The sequence below is a fragment of the Falco naumanni genome, chromosome 7, assembly GCF_017639655.2.
Source record: "Falco naumanni isolate bFalNau1 chromosome 7, bFalNau1.pat, whole genome shotgun sequence".
NCBI classification, from domain to species: Eukaryota; Metazoa; Chordata; class Aves; order Falconiformes; family Falconidae; genus Falco; species Falco naumanni.
Window position 1 is genome coordinate 15,439,237 of NC_054060.1, and position 11,708 is coordinate 15,450,944.

Consider the following 11,708-nt stretch of genomic DNA (forward strand, 5'->3'; position numbering starts at 1 on the left):
ACCAGTACACTGTAAGAGTTTACAGGCTACAGCTTTTTTTTCAGATTATCTGTGTGGACATAAATTATCCAAAACTAAGGGAAAAAAGGGTAATTTTAAAAGCTGTTGGGAAGATTAGTGAAGGTTGTTCCCCTCTCTCCCCAAGTAGTTGTCATGTACTTCCCATTGATGTTTATAGGCACTTGTGTGTGCAGTCAAACAGGAAAGAATCAGATAACTGAAAACGATTATAGAAGCAATAAAGTTCTACAGTTTCCTTTTTCCTCAATAAATTTATTCTTGCCATATAAAAAAAATTGAAATGATTTTTTCTGTCTGACAGGTGTACTGTGGGTAGTGTTTAGCCACGGTTAGCAATGTCTCCTCCTGATGTTATTGCACAGCAAACCCAGTGATTTACAAGTCTGAGATAAGGGTCCTTGGTGCAATCATTGCAGTGTATGAATCAATTAAAAATGTGGTGATTCTTGAGATGACACGTACAAAACCGAAAGCACTTTGCTAGAAAGCAGGACTTGCTGGTGTCAGTTGGTGATTAGTATTTGTCCTAAAGGCCCAAGGTTATTGCAGTCTTGTCTCTTTCAATGCAGCAAGCTTTCAGTGTGATGGGCACGACTCATACTTGGCTGAGTGCTGTGGCTGCAATTTCTGTTCAGTTGGTGCTCATGTAGAATGGGTGTATTAAGATCTTCAGATATTGCTGAGCAGCCATGCCAAGCATGTCTTTAGTCCAGTGGTGGGAGAAGAGACTTAAGACAGGTAAAGCAACAGTGTACGGTGAATGTTTCCATAACCATAATTAGTGTACTTTGACTTTCAAAAGATGGAAAGTTTTCTGTATTGAAGACTTGTTGTGACTTTGGAGGGGGGTGAGAAATAATTCATGCTATTCTTTGTAACTCTTCTACATCCACAGTGATTTCTAGGCTTTGTGCTATTAGCAGCCTTCGCTTGGCAGATGAACGGTGGGAAGTGGGTCTCTGAAGCTGTGCAGTAGTCTGGTGTTTGCTCCAGGCACATGTGCATTATCTTGCTTATTCCTGGGCAGGTCTCTTTTCTTTTTGCCTTTCAGCAGCTCATCCCACTGTTTTCTTGTGTGTTTTATTGCACAGCTGCTACACAGATACGTGCTGTATGAGTGTGTGTGTGCGTGCAGGTGGATTCTTCACAGCTATCTGGAGATGGTGGCCACACAAAACACAGAGAGCAGTGTGATATACAAATGCACCATTGCTGGATGGGACCCTGGAATCATAGTTACTTGGCTCTGCTAATGCCAGGCTGGATGAGTTTAGCAATTCCCTCCCGTATCTTGGCCTTTAAAATTAAGACAGTGTCAGTGTTCTGTGTAGGGGTAAAAAATTGTAATGTCTGAAGATAAGAGTTGCTTGAGAAGTCATTTTCTTGATTATGCTGTACATGGTACAGAACAGGAGCAAGTGATCAAGTGTTATTTTAATAGCTTTGACAGGAGATGGCATCTGTTGAAGTCCAGGTGGATTTATTACTGGAGTAACCCTGTCTCCCTAGAGCTTGCTGCTGTCACATGCTGCCTTATTCTGCGTTCCCTACTGGAGTGCATACAAGTTCAGTGTGCAAATAATTAAATATCATTTTTAACAGCTTTAAGGAAAGAAAGAAGTTCTTGTACCAATGTTGATGATAGATACACTTACACATGTATATTTTTAGAGATAGAATATACACAGTGAATAAAAAAAGATGATCAGATTTGTGCATTTGAGTACCTTAATTTGATTTTCTTCTCCTGCACTGAATGTGATATGCTATATAATTAAAATATTTCATGAGAGAAAATTTCACAAACCAAATCCTGGCGACCTTTAGTTCCTAATCTCAAAGCTGCCAATAGAGATCCAGGTGCTTGGGTGCTGTATCCAACTGCAGACAAATCTCAAGTGCAAGAAGAATGGTTATTAATCAGCAGCTGTGCTTATGAACATTTGTAGTTATTCCTTTCCCCCCAACCCCCTAAGTAGTAAAAAAAAATAAAATAAAAAAATCAGACTTTTAAACCACGTTGAATTAATGGAGGTAGCAAAGCATTATGTGGTTTTTTTTTTTTTTTTTTTTTTTAGTTTGGACAATAACATGATTTATAAACTGGTCAGTCTGGGAATACTGCTTTCCTCTGTGGCCTGGATTCTTATGCTACATGTATATCAGATTCTGATGTTACAAGAACATCCCTTTAACAGAAGTGATAGGTCCTGTGCATTTGCATTAGAAAGAACCAGGCTCTGATGTTGTATCAAGTTCTGAAGGGACATAATCTACTCTGTTAATAAAATACTTAAGTTTTGAGGTCACTGCGGATCTAGCAATTTATCTATGTGTGTAAATGATACTTACTACCATAATGCTCTGTTTGAAATGGGAAAAATCTCAGCCAGATACTCTTAAATATTTTGTTATTAGGTAACTAGCTTGTTTGAATAAACAGTAAGGTTGTGCATATAAAACAGATTATTTTTCTGACATTTCTGTTTGCTTCAGGTATATATCTACCATTGCATACCCAAATATGCAGTGAGGACACCTGGGGAATTTAAGAGCTCTCAGAAAGCAAATGTTCCATCATAACTAATGCTGTTCTCCTGCTGGTCACAGTACCTCAGGATATATCAAAACGAATGGCAGAAATTAAAGCAAACCAGCATTTCTTTGGCCAACAGTGCTGAGCATCAATGTGAAATAAAGTAGAACTTCTGCCTGCTTAAGACTTTGCTTTATATTTTTGATTTGTACAATTTTTTTGATCCCTTTCCTCTGCTGACCTTGAAAGCACTGATTATTTGTTAGCATAATGTGATTACATGCCTATATATGCAGGGTTTAAGATGAAAATTGAAACCTTGCAATAATTTGGCTAAAAACTACTAGAGCATTGAGCCAGCTGTCAGAATTTTAAGAGAAATCATATTAAGCAAAACCAAGCTGTAGCTGTTTAACTGCTATCTAAACACAGCCGGCATAGCTACCTGGGTAGGTGGCACTTTGGCTGGCTTAATTTGATGGCTACGGATAAGAATTATTAGCAAAATGCAATTTGGTGACAGCTTACACACTGTGGGCTGTGGACTTTTCTCAGTCCACATGTGCAGCTTGTATTATAGCCAAATTAGATGCATTTATAATTAATTGACTGTCTCCCTCCCTCTGTCTCACACACTCTCACTCTCTATTCTGCATGATCTGTGTTTGTAACTTAGATGGACCAGGACTTTGTTAATTACTTGTCCAGGAGAGCATTGCTTGCTGTCGCCTTATGGGCTCCTTACAGATGTAAGTGGCCAAGAACTGATGAAAAACTCACGGCAGAAATAGCAGCAGCAGTATTGTTACTTAAAACATGACTGAAGGGTGTTTTTTTTTGTTTTAAATGGTGGGCTTTACCTTTGGAAAAAAGAACATTCTGCTTTTGATGTGGATGACTAAGTGTTGCTAATTCCCAGTTGGCCAGTGCAGCGGATATGTGCCAGAACTTGCCTAATACCCTTTCTGGATCCAAAAGGTAATTCACTTTTAAGGCAGAAGCAGTCAGTAGTATTGGTAAGTAATTCTTTTTCTTTATTTGTGTTTCTTTTTCCTTGTAATATAAAGTTGTAATAGTTGAATGGCTGTTGATATCTTTAAATCTATCAAAAACGTTGTATTCTCATAACTTGCTTTGAAAGTGCGTGCAGCCTTGGTTGGTTAGTTGCATATTATACAGAAATATTTTGTTTGGTTTCTGTTGCCTGCAGAATCTGCATCTTATTTAAATATTTTCAGTGGACATATGGACAAGTTTCCTTCTTTTGTAAAGTGGAACAAAAGGCCAAAGTGGTACCAGTGCCCTTACCTACTTAGTTGTGTACTTTTGAGGAAACAGTTTCACTCTGTTACAAGGTCTTACCTGAGTCTGAATAACCCTGCACTGCCCTGTGTTCAGGGAGACCTGAGTATCCAAGCAGAGGAAAGGAGCTCTAAAGCTTTTGTGTGGGGGGTGTGTGTGTGGTGTTTTTGTGTGTGTGTGTTTTTTTTTATTTGATTTGTTTTGAGTGTGTGTGTTGGTTTTTTTTTTAATAGAAAACCCATGCTCACTGGTTACTGAGCTTAGTAATTAGCAATGTAAATGCTGGTGTGTGTTCCTTTGCATGTTTCAAATTGTCTCTCTGAAATGCTACATACAGAGTGCTAGAAACACATGGTAGTTTACTCAGAAGCACTTACTACATTTTGTTTCAAAACACCAGCTGAATCTGCTATGTTTCATAAACATCTTTGTCTTTTTCTCAAATAATCTCTAATGCTGTGTCAAATATTTAGTATTTGGAAATTAATCCTGAACTGGACAGAAAGTCTTGTAACAATAGAGCATAAACATCCTTTTATCTGGTGCACGACATTTCTTTCTGAGTTCTTGACATGCCACTATTTTAATGTGATGTGGAGAAAACAGCACTGAAGCAGGTTAAATGGTTCATTTGTATCCTCTGAAGCTGGGATTTGAGAGAATGAGGGTAGAAAAAGGCAGGAAACAAGAGATTAGCTATCAGTGCTAAACTGTCTAGGGAACTAGTTGTTCTCACTGCTGCTGTCCATTTTTGAAATCAGCTCAGGCGGCTTTAACCCCTTCAGACAGTGTGGAATTAGAGATGGTTTCAAACAGCAAATATAGATTCCGGTGTTAACTGTGAGATTACAATCCTAGAGCTCAGGGTGTTATGTATCATGTTTTCACTTCATTCCCCTGTTAGTGTAGTGATATCTCACGTCTGAATGAGTAACTACTGCCTTTTTTCTGAAGAAAAAAAAAAAAGTACTTGTACTATTCAAACCTAAATTTGGTTTCATCATGGTTTTGATTGAGATTATACTACAGGCTGTTTTGTTTAGAGATCTTTAAAATAGGCCTTAATTCTGCAATGTTATGCAGAGATGTTGGTGTTTGAGCTCACTCAGAGCTCTGTGAGGAACTCTGAAGCTGGGTATTGCACAGCCAGGTCCATATTTTGTGTATTTCTTAGTCATGCTGAGGTGCTTTTTCTAGTAGAATTTCTTGCATATGCATCTGCCTTTCTTATTTCTAAATCATCCCACATGAAAGAGATAGATTTGCCTGTATATATATTTATATATCTATTAAAATGGCTTTTATTTTATGATGACTTCTGAATATAAAGATTTATTACATTCGTAAGAGGATGTTTAAAAATAACAAATCATGTAACCCCATATACTTAGCGTATTTTAGAACTCTTGTGCTTTTACTGGTTCCTTCATCTGGTCTGTTCATGTTGAAGTTCAAGTATCTCATATTTTCATTGCTTCTGGATCTTCTACTCGAGATCAGTGGAAAGGGGCTCCTCAAGTGGTCGGTTGATGCCAAATGGTTCAGTTATCGTTCAAGATGTGTAGTGTTGATAGCAGTCATGCCTGACTCTTGTCAGGGTTGAAGCTGAGACTCATCTTGCTTAGCTTGGCCTCTCTGTTGTGGTTTTAGTTTGGCGATTTTGGGCTAGATTTGGGTTTTTTCTGCCCTTATTCCAGAGAGGATCTCTATTTGTTGAGCCTTTTGCTCAGCTTTTGTCAGCCTAGACTGAAGTTTTGAGATGGAAGGGGGCTATTTTAAATCGTGTCCTGACAGTTGAGAGTCACTGCGGTGACTGTTTTCTAGTGATTTTCCTTGGTGACTTAAGACTTTTATCACTTTGTCAGGAAGACAGTAGTGGCTTTCACTGTATTTGCAGTTTTATTAAGACTTTCTTGGAGGATGTTTCTGTCACGGGAAAAGGCTTTTGTCTTTAGAAAATAAAACTTCCTTCTCCTAGGAAGTTTGTAATTGTTCCACTGAACCACCTGCTACTCTCTGATGGGAGGTAGCCAAAAGACCAGTACTGCCTTTCTTGTTTATCATGTTCTTTCTTCCACCCACTTTGAAGCCTCCTTTCTGGCAGAGGATTTTGCTCAGCTTTTAACAAGATAGTCTTAATTAAGTTGCTGCAATTTCACCAGCAGTAAGAAAAGTATTATAAACACTGATTTAAAGTTTTTCTCATTGGTTTGCTGCTAACAATTTTTTACTGAGATAACTCCTTTCTGGATTTATTTGACTAGTGTACAATCAGTTGCTGAGGTGCTGTGTAATTAGCAAGAACTAAACTAAGGATATCAAGCTTATGCCAGACTGTCAAGTACTTTGTGAAAATGAATTCAGATAGACAAGGGGAAAACATTCCTGAAAGGTACAGAAAATAAAGATGGGAAGCTGTCCATATGTCCCCAGCAGGAATTCTCTTCCATATCTAAGGCGGCAACCTTGGAAGATGTTTAAATCCTTTTAATAATGGCAGACTTGTGGGTTAGTGCCTTGGACTAAATATCCTCTTCTCACCCAAGCTGTTTCTTGGACCCTGAATTTCCCTGACTTTGTTTAACACTTCTCTTTCTCAGGGTGGTTGGATTCAGTCTCCCTGTGTGGCCTGAAGGGTCTGCTACTGAGTCATCAAACCCGTTGCTGTTCATTGACGTAAGGCTGACTGCTGTGGCCTCTGTATGCCCAGAGAAACAGCTGCAGGAGTTCTGGTGTGACTGCCTTGCAGTGATTTGCTGCTGTCCCTCTGCTAGAGGTTGCCTTCCTGCAGCAGAGCTGGTGTAAGGGAATACAGCTGCTCTGTTTCACAGTCCAGCACCTTAGAACAATTCACTCTTAGACCAAACTGACACATGTCCATGTGTTTCATGCAGGGATGTAAGTGGTTTTCTGTGGACTATAATGTAAGGACAAAGGGTTGGAACAGTGAGAGCCACCTTTAAGCAGTTCCAGCCTGTACAAATCACATGGTGCCCAGAGGCTATATGGTTGGAGAGAAACAACCATAGTAGAATTAGTACCATAGTAAGGATACTCGCAAGGTCATTTAGCACTTTGGGTTCCCAAAGAAAGCTCAGCTTTGTGTGGCAGTCAAATTCTAGTCCTTTCTGCATGATATTCAAAGGAAGCTTCCAGAAATGATCACTGAAGTGCGTAACTGACAAAATTCTGCCTTCCCAGGAGCTTGTTGAGTTAACGGTAATCTCAGCCCTCGTCCAGTGTGCATTGTGTGGTCCCTTAGCATCTCTTACCTGGCAGGATTTGAGATTCACAAGAATTCCCCCATTTCTGGACCTTGTGAAAGCAAAATTCCTGCTGGTTTCAATATCTCATTCATAAAAAGTGGACCTGGCAGGGAGATTCAAAGTATGGTGGGAAATGCATACATGTGTTTGTGATTAAAAAAGACTCTGTATTCTGGAAGTCATCCAGCCAGCAGGCTAGGATCTGGTGAGTTTTGTAATTGCCCTCCTACAGATCTGTACTGCCCTTCCAACAGCAGTCTGCTAACATGGTGCAGTAGGTTGCATCCTAAACTAGTACAACTCAAAAGACAGCAGTTGAAGGAAGGTAGAGTTGTGCAGCATTATTTTTCAAGCCTGGCACTTTTGACAATGCTTTCAAGAAACTTTTGTAATTCAAGTCAGTTTTCAAGGGAAAGACTGCTTACCCATGGGCTGTGTGTGGTCTACCAGGGTAATTAATCTGGCCAGCTTCCCAGGATAATTTGGAAGAGGTCTGTAGGCAAAAGAAGTGGTTCTTTGCCTGGGGTAGCCTGCTCCTAGCTATCTCCTTTCTGCCGTCCTTCCCACTTATCATGTTATAGTGTATGAGCAGTATATTTACTTGTGATGGGGGAGAGAAGGCCGAAGCATGTGGCCCTGCATTTAATTAGTGGCACGTAATAGTTAGGCAAAATTGGACTGGGTTGGTTAGGAGAGTTCTGATGTTCTTCTGACTACTTGCAAGCAATGGGGCTTAAAGAGGACGTTCATCAAATCTTTATGGCTCTTCCAAAATTGCGGGGAAACAATGAAAATATAACTGGGGTTAATGCATTTCATCTGACAATGAGGAGCAGGAAATTTATGCAGATGAGTGCTATCTACCTGCACAGGATGTTTTTTTTCTCTAACAGTCACACACTTGCTCCTTAGACATGTAGAAACACCTTCTAGGTATGGGCAGAATCTAAGCCTGACCCAGTGGTGTCTTCCCACAGTCTCTCTACTGGTATTTCCCTAGGTGTGGCAGTTGTCAAGCCAAAGAATATTTATCCCCTTAATTTTCTAGACTCTCTAGACTAGAAAGACTGTTACCTTCCTGCTTGGGAAAGGTGTTAAGCTACTCCTCTCGGAAGCCAAAAAGGTGGTCCGATGTAGGAGCAGTATAGATGATGCATCCCAGTTGCAGTGGTGGGAGTTCAAGGAAAGTCTCTTCCCTTATCGTCAAGTATTCAATGCAGTTTCTTCCTGTGTGCAGATGAGAGCATAGGATCTTTGATACTGTTTGAGACTTCATGCTTCCCACTGTATGGGTGTTCTGTCTTCTGCAAATTCCGGAAAGTAATAAACCCTTGAGTTAGACAAAACAAATTTGAGCAAACGAATTGTGTACTGTATCAATAGAGAGGGGATTGTGCAGCTAAGGAAGAGGTGACACTTAAACAGATATATGGTCTTAAATTACTTGTTCCTAACTGTCATGAAGTTCTGTGAACTCCTCTCTTTCTAAATTGCCTGAAGTGGACGTTACAGCCAGCTTGTGTGCCTTGAAGACTGGGTCACAAATCTGTTGTGTTGGCTGGCTTAACCTATCTGATTCTGCCCCCCTGCCCCTATCTGGAGGAAACGAAGCCTACTCTCTGTTTCAGCTCAAGCCATGGGCTACCAGAGTCTTAGGGGACGGTTTACAGTCTGCATCTGGTCCGTCTCTCTAGAGGCATACGGCTATGGTCCTAAAGCTGCCAGGCTCCTCTGGGCAGGTTGGGTGGTGCAGACCCCTTGCATGTGGATCCATACCATGTCCTAAAAAAAGTCTGCCTCTCTATGTGTAGAGAAGCTTCCCCCTCTGGGTGCCCTTTATCACCATCTTGCCTACTGCTAGTTATAGGCTGCTCAGCTCATGAAAATCTAATTAGTTACTTATTCAGAATTAAAAAGGTTATAATTTGATTTGGTTTCCTTTGCAAGTATGTTAATACTTTATTTTTGATTGAGAGTGTTTGCAGAGGGACTCTATTTAATCATTCAGTTTTGAAAGCTGATTCAGGTTAATATTCTTCAGCACGTGTTGTCCCTCCCTTCCTGTCCTGTATACATGCTCAGGATTTTAATTCTTGCAATATGGGAAAAGCCTGAACCTTAGCCTGGGATAGCAAAAGCAAAAAAAGTCTTAAGAGAGTAGTGAGAAAATGGTTTTGCTAACCCCATATTCAACTCCTGATATTGGATAAATTGCATGTCTGTGGACCCATCTGGCACTGCAGGGGAGTAATATCCTTTATGACAAAGACATTTTACTTAAGGTTTTCTTCCAGCTCTGGTCCAGAAGGGGGAAATTGATTTAGCCTGTGATGTTAGAAACCAAAATCAAGGAGTGTTGAGACAGAGGGCAAGCTGCACTGTGAAACCTTCTGTGCATTCAGACTAGAAACAGGATCCTTTCCCTATTGCAGTGATCTCTTCACATCTGTTGCTCCCTTCTTGCTCAGACACATGCAAAATCACATGTGCTGTGCTGACAGCACTGCAACTGTTCTCCTGGAATCAAAGGACTGCTCATATGAGTTCCTCTGCTCTTGTTGTAAATGCCAGCCTACACGGGACAAAACTCTGAACTTACCTCATCCCCAAAGGAAACCTTTAGAATAAAAAGGTTTTTACTGGGAGTGTTTAGGAAGAGTGTCCTAAGGGGAAATATTTTTTTTCTTCTGTTGATTCCTATCTGACTGCTGGCAGCAGTTTCTATGAAGCTGTATTTCTGAATAAAAAGACAAGGACCTTTGCAAAATTTGTTTTAGACCCTTTGCCTCACATGGGAAAGTGGGACACAGTAACTAGATTGTGCCTGTTGTATATTTGATGTGTAAAATGATAACAGCTTGTTCATAAAGTGCCAGAGGCTGTAGTCCTTTCCTAAGTAGAAGATTAGGCCTTAAATATACTAGTTTTGAGGTTGCTATTGTTGGTTATTCTCTTCAGAGACACCCTCTTGTTACAGCATTCATGAATACTGTGTAGTTCCCTGGCCAACATCAACTCTTTTTCCTCTGATTTCGTGTTTGGAAGCTCCTTGTAGAGCTTCCTGCACAGCCAGTGATTGTGTCTGGGCTGAACTTCTACATGAAGGGTCTTGTTTTAATTTCTTTTTGCTTATTTAGGTTTATGTAGCTCACATGGTTTCTTCTCTCCAGTAACCAATAGCCACAGTGTTCGTGACAGTAGTGTATCAACCCTTCTTTCTAGGGACTAGTAGGCCTGCCAAAGCTAGTCCAAATCTCTGACAGAAGGATGTTTTCCTGGGGTAAGTGCTTTATATGAACCAAAATATCATGCCAGATTTAGGTTGATTAGGGACATTGTTTTGGAAGAAGATGAAAAAAATTCTACTGATGTCATTCACATTTCACCTTTTGGGAATTGAAAGTTATTTTCTTTGGGTTCCTTCCCCCCCCCCCCCCCGACTGGAAGCACCTTTTCATTTTACAGAATTTTTTAAATATATGTACAGTATATAACTGAAGTGAAAAACAGACATTTAGATTGACTTGTAATAATTTTATGGGAAATGGTTTCATAAATTTCCATTTGAATTTGGCAGAAAGCCAAAGGTTTGAAAGCTCAGAACCTTTCATGAAACCAAACCTCTGTTCTTCACGCAGCTTTCATGCTTGTCCCTGCAGTGCCTTCCACCTAGATTATTGCAGTATACTGCAGAGAGAACTACATGTGCAGCAAAGGCTTCAGCCTGGTGTGAAGTCTCTGGTCCTCTCCATATGAACACCTGCGTTTTCACTTGTGTGATGCTAAAATTTGGCAGTGACAATTAGCTGATAATACGATCCTGTTGCTTGCTGGTGACTGTCAAAATTATTGACTGTAATGCTTGGAGTATGAACGAAGTATTTAATGATTATTTTGAGCAATTGTATGAAATTAAGTTTGAGAAATCCCTAATCTCTAAAATACAGACTCATTCCAACCATCTGTCAGTGCAGTGCTACAAGTGCACCACAGGAGAGCTCATCTAAAAGAGGAGCCGAAGTTGCTTTCAGTACTACTAAAGTCTGTGAAACTTTGTCTCTTGAAGCTTGGACTCTAGCTTGTGCGAATTGTTTCACAAGGTATCCACGTGAAACCCATTCCATAACTATTCTGAGAGCTACATTGATGGGTAACTGTCAATACTTATATTTCTCTCATTTTATCTAAAGACGAAATCTCACGTTTTTTTCTTCATATGTTGTAGCTTCTCCCAAATCTTTGGGGGAACAAAATACACACAAAAGCAGATGTGAGTCTTCATGCGTGCTGTCATAAATACTCCCCTGAAAAATCATAATGGGAAGGATGAAGATTGGTGTGTTTATTAGGAGAAGCAGCTTGCTAGCAGTAAAACATGGCATGGAACTTCCTCCTTCCCAAGGCTGATAGTTCACATGTGATTGCACATTTATACTCTCTGAGGGATTAAAAACCCAGACTCTCGAAAGGCCAAGATACCCATTATGAAGCTATCGGGCTGGAAAGCTGCCACTTATTAGATTAATATGAGCCTGGTCAATTTTTCAAAACTTACATTATAAAAAGAATAATGCTTAATGTTT